Consider the following 9,055-nt stretch of genomic DNA (forward strand, 5'->3'; position numbering starts at 1 on the left):
TAAGAAAATCAAACTTTTTTATTATTATTAATTATTTCCGATTCGCCAGCTCTTATCTCTTTTTGAAGGAGTCCAAAAAATCAAGATATGAAAAAGTAAATTTTTTTTCAATTTTTAATTATTCTAAAATTTTTCCCAATACTTCCAATATTCAATTCAAATCAAGAGGTTGCAATTGGTCAAATTAGATGACCAAGTCGCTAATGAAAAGTTACTGATAAAAACAACAACAAAATATTTCAAAGTCCACAAATACATAATAAGTCTTGCAAGAAAAAAACTACAAAACGTCCTTATAGGCTCCTTAACCGGTTGATCATCAATCCTTAAAGAAAAACTTAATAAATAACACAGTAAAAATATTTGTTGATCATCAATCCTGATAGGCTTCCTTAATCTGATTTGCAATTTGTTTTCGATATGCTTCCCATTTTTGTTGTTGCGTACCACCTACCACATTTGCAATATTCACAACCTCATCATCATCACTATCAGTATCACTGTCTTCATCATCAAACTCTCCCCTCTCTGCTTTTTCAAAAAGCCAATCCGATGCTATTTGCTTTCTGATAAAGTTGTGTACGGTCACACAAGCAATCACAATCAATACTTGTGTCTTGAAACTATATTTGGGCATCATCTTTAAAATAGGAAAACGTTTCTTCAAGACTCCAAATGATCTCTCAATAATGGTTCTTAATGATGAGTGTGTAAAATTAAATAGCTCCTCTACTCCTTGTGGTTGTCTACATTTAAAATCTTGTTGATGATAGTATTTTCCTACAAAATTAAGATTAATAATTAGAATTCAAAGCGGCCACCCAAATAAAATCAATTTAACAACGCTACAAAATAAAAAATATGAACTATTACCTGGTGGTGGATGGGAAAATTTCAAACGAGGAATGTTGATGGCTTCCCATAATATTCGATTGTCATATGTTGTTCCCTCCCAACCAGCCCAAACCCAAGTGAAGCACATATCAAACGAACATATAGCACATACGTTTTGGGTAACTTCATTTTTTCTACCAGACCTATATGGAACTTGTTTTGGAACTGGAATTGATGCACTTATGTGTGTTCCATCTATTGCTCCAATGCAATTGGCAAAAAATGGATAATACTTTCGATTGGATTTGATGTGAGGTGGAGTTTCCTCAAATGAAGGTGGTTGTACCATCTCCCTAGCAAATGTTTGTAGTGCTTCTAATACATTATGGAAGTGACGACTCACTGTTTCACCTGAATGTTGAAAGCATTCCTGGATGACATCATTTCTAACATTGTGAGCCATCACGAATATTGCCAACAATTTTTCCTCAACCATGGGGTTCTTTGTGTTTGCCATTAAACTTCTCTCTTTTAATGCATGTACCAACCTAGTGAAATGCTCCCTTGACATACGAAATAGTCTTCGAAACCGTCTTGGATGTGTACTGGGGTTTAGCATTTCAAATATCCAGGCATGACCAGTGAGTTGGCGTGTGTGCATTGGTTGTTTTTTAATTTGGGAAGCGATCTCATCATCGTCACTGTCGTCATCAATTCTCTTCTTTTGCTCCAATTGATGTTGTATACAACTCAAAATAATTGGCACCAATGAGCCCTCCTCATTGAGAAATATTTCATCGTCACTATCCATAACAACTGATCATACATAATAACTCATATTAACACATATAAATTCAACTTAGAAGATTCACAATGAAAAAAAAATATATCACACACATAAATTCAACTTAGAAGATTCAAACTACACACATATATAGGTCCAACTTTCAAAATATTAAATGGCCATAACATGACACGCATAGTTTTAGCATGAAAAGAATGGAAAACTAAAGTAATTTCATAAGCATGATCTTCTTGTGGTCATGAGCCTAGATCAATACTTGCTTTTTGGTTCTCCATATAGGTTACTATCATTAGGGTCTAGATATCAATACTAGTTTTTTTGTTCTCCATACAGGGTTACATAATGAAAACATGTTCAAAGGCACTTACATAGAAAGAAAAAAAGAATCCTTGAGAATAACAACCACGGAATTTTCTAAATTCATGCCTCTTTGAGAATTACATTAGTGAGAATAACACCAAAGGAATATAAATATGTAGTCCCCCCACCCCCCCCCAAAATCAATTTGGAATTGAATAGAATGAATTGATTTGGTTTGGTTGTTGCCATTGATGGCTGAGGAGTTTTCACTCCCCATCCCACACTAGCTTTCTTCCTCTTTTCTCTCTCACAAATGGACTCTTTCTTCTCTCTCGATTTGGTAAGGGACATCTTTTCTCTATTTCTTATTTTCTTATCTTCTCTCTCCTTTCACATCATCTCTCTCTTTCTTCATTCTTGTTTTAACCAATTTCTGTTTTCACATGATCAATTTGTTAGTTTCCTATTTTTTCTCCCATCGTTCTCTCTCTCCTAGATCCTATTTTTGGATGGAATCTCCATTCTCCTGCCACCCATCTATCACTTATTTTCTCTCCCTTATATTCCCATGGTTGATAGGGTACCGTGGTATAGGAATTTGAAACTTAAGGAGAAAGGATAAGGTAAAAGATAGAAAGGAGAGATCGCATGGAAGGAAGCAGAGAGGAGGAAAGGTTGCACACACAACTCTATTGGCAGCACCAGTAAGCACTTTTTTCAATTTCAATCAAAACAATCCAACCTCAATCGTTGGGTACAGCCAAGTATTTAAAGGAAAATCAAATCCTAACCCTACCTTGAAACTGAAATAGAGTTCGACTCTATATGGGACTTAAACTGAAACAAACTCTACCTCTAACTCCACGTACGACTATATCAGCCAAGTATGTTTAGTTCAGGTGTTTAATAGATGATGGTTTTGTTGGACAAGTGTGTGTCCATCAAACCCTGTTCGGTCCGGTTCAACCCGGTTCACCTTTGTATTGAACATTTATATAAATTAGTTTGATAGTGTCACAAGCGATATAAACTTTTTTAGCATTATGTGTCCCTAAGTTTTACTTAAAATGGTAGTCCCGACTAGGGTTTGGGCTGGGCACCATTATCATATGGTCGTCGCATTGGGTACGCCTAGACATGTGATGTCAGGGTACGAATGCAAGTGCTCACATGTTTGATGTGTGCATTGGCGAAGAATCTACTTTGTCCATTCCCTTATGTATTACTGCTAGATGTAGGAAGGGATAGACATGTGTCACCGACACCCTGTACCTAAGGGAACCCTGTCACTGCAAAGTGTGATTGCATTCTTTGGTTCATCAATGATTGAGACTCAAGCGAGTCAAAGTTGGTGCTCTGGGAATGCGTGAACACTTTGTGAGTGAAGGAGTTATCCAACACGGTCGCCACTGCCCGATTGGGGAACACCAAGATAGAGACTGTCTGTGCATGGTCAGTTCAGAATCTGGATCCAGTACCGTTTTGGAAATGGTTCTGCAAAATTTATTTTACATAAAATGATACATATTTATAGTTATTTTAAATAAAGTGTTTAATCGAGTTTTGCGAGACCCGATCAGATGCACAGACGCTCGTATATGGACATGTACTATGGATTGGGGTTTGGCAATACATGTGTACATGCCCTAGATTCCATAATGATGGTGTTGATTAGTGGGGGGTTGTATATGATAAATTGTTATCATATAGGGAGTTATTTGGAATTTGTTAATTTAATTGGCTCTTTATTTAATTAATGGATTTGGTGCTAATTGTAATTATCCATTAATAATTAAATAAATAATCTAATTAATACTTTCCCTATTAGATTCTGCTTCTTCACCTGTGTAGCACTTTGAGTTTAAACAGAACTGCCAGACTGGGAGAGAGAGAGTCAGACTCTCACTAGGGCTCTATTAAATCTATCTAGGATTTAATTAAACCCTATTATTAAAAATAGGGGACCAACACGCAGGAGGGAGGAGAAGCTCTCTACGTTTTTGAGCAAACACTCTCTCTCCTACGTTTTTGGTTTCTCTCTCTCCCTCTTGTGATCTCTCTTCTTCTTTTTGCTTCTCTCACCTGTGTTTGAGAGTTAGGGTTTGTGAAACCCTAGATCTATGCTGAGGAGTTTGGGGGCATCTGGGATTGGCGTGTAGAACCTCGATAGCACCATTGGAGGTTCAAATTTGTTTACTTGGAGTGCTCACTGGAGGAAGAACCACTGTCTATTGAAGGAGCAACACTTGAGGCTCACTAGGTTAGCAGTTCTTTATTAATTCCTTCAGTTTATTGATTATTAATATTTATGGGATGCAAAAGAAACTCGAATCGAATTAATTCCGTTCCGCATTCGAGTATGAGATGGATCCCTCTTGCCATGTGATGGACTAGAGATGAATTTCTCCGTCCCTATTGTGATAATTAATTTTATGGGACGCAATAGGGAAGGAGAAACCCTAATGGGGATGCACTAGGGTTCCCATGGACGACCCTGGGAAACCCTAAAATTTATAGGGGCACCCATGGGACACCATGGGATAACCCATGGCGTGCAAAACCCTAATTTTGTAGTATATTGGTTTCCTTAGGGAACCATGGCTTGATCCCTGGACCGTTGTTTGACCAACAGTGTGGTATCAGAGACACCTTTCCCACCCATGAATATTGAAAAATTAATGGATTAATATGATTGTCATGAGTGGGATGCAAGTTGCACATGGGTGGTTAACATTATGGTTGTTGTAACAACCTTCCCATGTGTACATGGGTAGTTACAAGGTTGTTAGGGTAACAACCTACCCATGTGAATATGGATTTGGTTTGTTTTATTTATTCCAATTATTGAAGAATGTATCCAATTAAGGAGTGATTATTAATTTAAATTTTTTAATCATGATTTATATGTGGGGGGGAGCGTACGCTGCATGCCTCTGCGCACGCCCTCTCCCTATTGCCTGCCTATGTACACATTCCCTTTGCGGGCTGTTGCCTGCGGGCTGCAGCCTACAGGCTACTGTCCGTGGGCAGTAAGCCTACGGGCAATAGGCCTGCGGGCTTGGCCATGGGCTGCTGCCCATGGGCCTTGGGCTTGGGGGCTGCGCAGGGAGTGCCTGCAGCCTGCGCATGTGGGCTGCATGCACCCCCCTTGTTTTCCCTCCAGTTTAACAATAAAAATAAAAATAAACAGATTTTTCAAAACAGAATTTTATTCATTTGTTTTGTTTTTTGGAGGATGAAGATGGGTGAAGGGATTCCCCCCTTTATCCACTTGTAATTGAAATTGTGATTTTAATTTTATGGGCTTGGATACATGTTATCACATGTGATGTGGTGGTTCAATAATTGATGGAATCCATGTTATAATTTTTGTTTACTTGCTTTAATGCCCATGCATGAAATTATATTATGATGTGATTATGGGAATGACATTCTAATAAATGAATGGATTGTTTATATATGTGATACATGGGGTTATGGGTGGATGTGATGCTTCTCTCTCTTTCTCTCTCTCCCCCTATCCTTTTTATAAACAAATGTACTCCACCCCATGGGCAGCCCAAATGGTGGGTTGGTTTCTCCATGCGGGGTTTCTTTGTTATTATGGAAAGGAAAGTGAATAGAATTTTTCTTAGGTTTCCATTGTAATTTTAGAGGAGTTAGGACTCCCAGGGCATGTAGATGGTGATCCACATGTGGCGTTCAAAGCTTATGGAGATGCAAGTCACCTACTTTGAAGACGTGATCGAGCGGAGGAGATGATCGAGGCATGGCATCCATGGCATGATAACTGCACCCAAAGTTATTAGTTTTATTTTTATTGGGAGGGTTCTTTAATTGCTTCTGATAAAAATGTCGCCATCCCATAATCACTTTTAATTAATGTTGATTTATTATGTTATTTTATTCCATCCATGATATGTATGTGAGAGTTGCTTAATCCCTCTTTAATCATAATACATGTATGATATGGACTAGTCTTAAAAGGTAGACATGTCCATGGCCTCCTATTAAAGATAAATGCAGAGATTGTGTGATATGCCCCGCATACGCCGACAGGACATTGCCAGGACCACTGTCACATTTATCTATATTTACCTCTATCGAGATACATTAGGGTATGGATAGTGAGAGGGCACTGCGACAGTGGGCCATCTTTCATGATTCCATGATTCTAACTAATGCGATAGGTAAGTAAATGACTTGGGTGTGTATTTGCCGACAAAATCTGGACATGGCACCCAGGTAGCCGAAAATATTGGAAGCCCATGAGGTGGACAGATTAGTCCACACTACCACGGTTTGTATAATGACTCCCAATAGGGTAACTTATGCATGCAAGGGTTGTAGGTATCCAATTCATCTTTTGAGTTATGAGGGAAACCCAAATCATGAAAGACCATTGATGGGTGTGCTCAATTTATTATTTTCAATGGTCATTAATTAGCATGTGGTTATTTACTTGTGCATGTGTAGATTAATATACGATGGTTGCTGTTAATTCCAACCTGTTAACACTCATTAGCGAATACAAACTTAATGGTACAAACTATGTCGATTGGTACCGGAGCATTAAGTTGCTCCTGACTGCTGAAGGACTGTACACAGTTCTAGATGAACAAGTTCCTCCTCAACCCGACCCGAACGATTTTGAGGCAAATGAAGAGATGCAGGAGTTCCTCATGAGGGATTTCAAGGCATCACTCTATATCCTAGGATCGTTGAAAAAGTCAGTTGTAGACTCGGTCAAGGATATACTAGGATACACCGCGTCAGTTGAAAAAGGCATCACTCTATATTCTAGGATCGTTGTAGACTCGGTCAAGGAAATACGCACTGCTGGGGGTAAAATGGATAAGCTCTCTAAATTGTTCAATAGGTAGTTGACACACGCACATTCTGATGCGGTGAGTCAAATCCATAACTCCAAGATGTCCCAGGGGACTCCAGTGATGGATCAGATAATGAAAATGATCAATCTGTTTGAAAAACTGGAATCCATGGGGACTAATTTCAGCCTGCGATACAAGACCGATGTGATCTTAGCGTCACTCACTTTTGCCTACGCACCTTTTAGGATGTCCTATAAGATGTCCGAGAAGGAGATGGAGCTCACCGAGCTTGCTAATGCACTGGTAGAGGCTGAAGCATCCTTGAAAAAGGACAAGGCTGAGGTTAATGCAACTGAGGCAAAGCCTTCTTCAAATGGGAAGAAGAAGAAAAAAGGAAGTAAGGGTAAGACCCTAAAAGCCAAGGGTGGGAAGTCTGACAATAAAGGCAAAGGCAAGTGCTTCTATTGCAAGAAGGAGGGTCACTGGAAAAGAAACTGTCGTGCTTACCTGGCTACTGTGAAAGACAAGAAGCCGGATGAAACAAAGGCTGCTAAAGAAGGTACATGTGATGTTCACGTTCTTTATGAGTCTAATTTGTCTTTTGAACCAACCAATTCTTGGTTGGTGGATAGTGGATCCACTGGTCACATTTGCAATGATTTGCAGGGGTTCAAGGAGACAAGGAACCTGGAAAGAAATGAGGTGCGTCTTCGGATGGGCACTGGAGCTGAGACCATGGCGATGGCTGTGGGAACTTTTATTTTGAAATTTAGTTCTGCTAGTTTAGTTTTAAAGGATTGCTATTATGTACCCTCTTTCAAGAGGAAGATAATTTCAGTTTCAAAACTTGTTTTGGACGGATATAGTTTTTCCTTTAATTCTAAGTTAATTATTCGTTTTAATAATTCCTTTATGGCATCCAGATATATGCAAAGTGGTTTGTATTTCCTAGATTGCCCTGTTAGAACAAATGTAGTTTCAAATGTTAATTTGAAACAAAAAGCAGCTCCAGTAAACTCAACATACCTGTGGCATCTAAGATTAGGTCACATTAATTTGGACCGAATCAGTAGATTGGTGAGGGATGGGCCCTTAGAGAGTCTGAGGATGGAACCATTCCCCACCTGTGAGTCATGCCTTCAGGTCAAAATGACCAGGAAACCCTTTAGCAATAAAGGTGCTAGAGCCACAGATCTGTTGGAGTTGATACATACTGACGTGTGCGGACCCATAAACATACAACCAAGATATGGGTATGAGTACTTTATCACATTCACCGATGATTAATCTAGATATGGTTACATATACTTGATGCGTAGAAAATCGAAAGCCTTTGATAAATTCAAAGAATTCCAAGCCAAGGTCTAAAGATGCTCGATAAACGCATCAAGTCCTTACGATTAGATCATGGAGGGGAGTATCTATAAGATGAGTTTAAAGAGCATCTCATATCCCAAGGGATAGTTAGTCAGCTAACTAATCCAGGCACACCACAACAAAATGGTGTATCTAAACGACACAATCGAACCCTATTGGATATGGTCCAAATGATGCTCACTTATAGTGAGCTGCCTCTCTCTTTCTGGGGGTACGCTTTAGAGACAGCGATATATATCTTGAATAGGGTTCCATCTAAGTCTGTAGCTAAAACACCCTTTGAGTTGTGGAAAGGGCGAAAGCCCAGCATTCAACACCTTAGGGTATGGGGTTGCATAGCACATCTGCGAAAGCAACAGACAGACAAGTTGGAATCCAGGACTTCGAGATACTATTTCTTAGGCTACCCCAAAGGCACGATAGGCTATTTTTTCTATGACTCGGTTGACCAAAAGGTCATTGTAAGTAAGCATGTCACATTACTGGAGGAAGAAATGATGACCCAGAGGTCCGATCCAGTAGTCATTAAAGAGCTATCAGATAGCTCAGAAACGTCACTTCCAGAAGTGAGACCAACTGACATACCCGCTAAAATACCAACATCTGAAGAACCTCGACGCAGTGGGAGGACTATTAGACCACCCACCAGGCTTACTCTTCTAACCGAAGAGGAAACAGTGGAAGAGTTCCACATGGTATCGGTTGAATCGGATGATGATCCGATGACATACTCTGAGGCTCTAAAGGATGTTGGTGCCACTAGGTGGCTGGAGGCAATGCGCTCTGAGATCGATTTGATGCATTCCAACAAGGTCTGGACTCTAGTCGATCCACCACTTGGCGTCAAGCCGATTGGATGTAAATGGATCTTCAAGAGGAAGAAGGGCGCAGATGGAAAGGTTGAGAG

General features: G+C 39.6%; 1 long non-coding RNA gene across 1 annotated transcript; it reads left to right on the top strand.

Annotated features, from left to right (window-relative positions):
- The first annotated feature begins 592 nt into the window (after nt 1-592).
- LOC122656345 lies at nt 593-7,099 on the top strand. Its single transcript, XR_006332089.1, has 3 exons — nt 593-772; nt 3,282-3,286; nt 7,088-7,099. It is a non-coding gene; the product is annotated as an uncharacterized LOC122656345 (long non-coding RNA).
- Nucleotides 7,100-9,055: the final 1,956 nt, after the last annotated feature.

This window comes from Telopea speciosissima, chromosome 3 (genome assembly GCF_018873765.1).
Source record: "Telopea speciosissima isolate NSW1024214 ecotype Mountain lineage chromosome 3, Tspe_v1, whole genome shotgun sequence".
Taxonomy (NCBI): domain Eukaryota; kingdom Viridiplantae; phylum Streptophyta; class Magnoliopsida; order Proteales; family Proteaceae; genus Telopea; species Telopea speciosissima.